This window comes from Suricata suricatta, chromosome 15 (genome assembly GCF_006229205.1).
Source record: "Suricata suricatta isolate VVHF042 chromosome 15, meerkat_22Aug2017_6uvM2_HiC, whole genome shotgun sequence".
Classification (NCBI taxonomy): Eukaryota; Metazoa; Chordata; class Mammalia; order Carnivora; family Herpestidae; genus Suricata; species Suricata suricatta.
The window spans coordinates 9,079,119-9,079,612 of NC_043714.1; positions in this window are offsets into that span (position 1 = coordinate 9,079,119).

Consider the following 494-nt stretch of genomic DNA (forward strand, 5'->3'; position numbering starts at 1 on the left):
ACTGGGTTAATCTCAAGGTATTCCTAGGTTTCTTTTTTCATTTAAAAAAATAATCTTGTTTCGTTTAACAGGAAGAACTTCATACCGTCCATAGACTTAGTTTTCAGGAGAGAGTGCTTTCAAATCAGATAACTGAAACACGCTTTAAAATTTTTTTTCCCTCTTTGCTGCCAGTCCCGTGCTGGCCAGTATCTTCAGCTTTTGAAGAGTTAAAGAAGTGCTTGTTTCAGATGCTACTGAGATCCGTAGTCAGAAACCCAAGTGTCGCTCCGCTGAGAAAGAGACCTAGTAGAATTCCCCGACGCTGTAGCCCGCAGCGGACGCGGGACCCGTAGGAACCTGGGAACCGGGCTCTGCCAGACCCGCGTTTGCACACCCATCCGGGATTTCCTGGCTCCGATTCGAGGCACGCCGGCCGGGCGTGATCAGGGGGCGGATCCACCCACGGGGAGGGGGCGGTGCGAGCCCACGCGCGGGGAGGCTCGGCCCCGCTC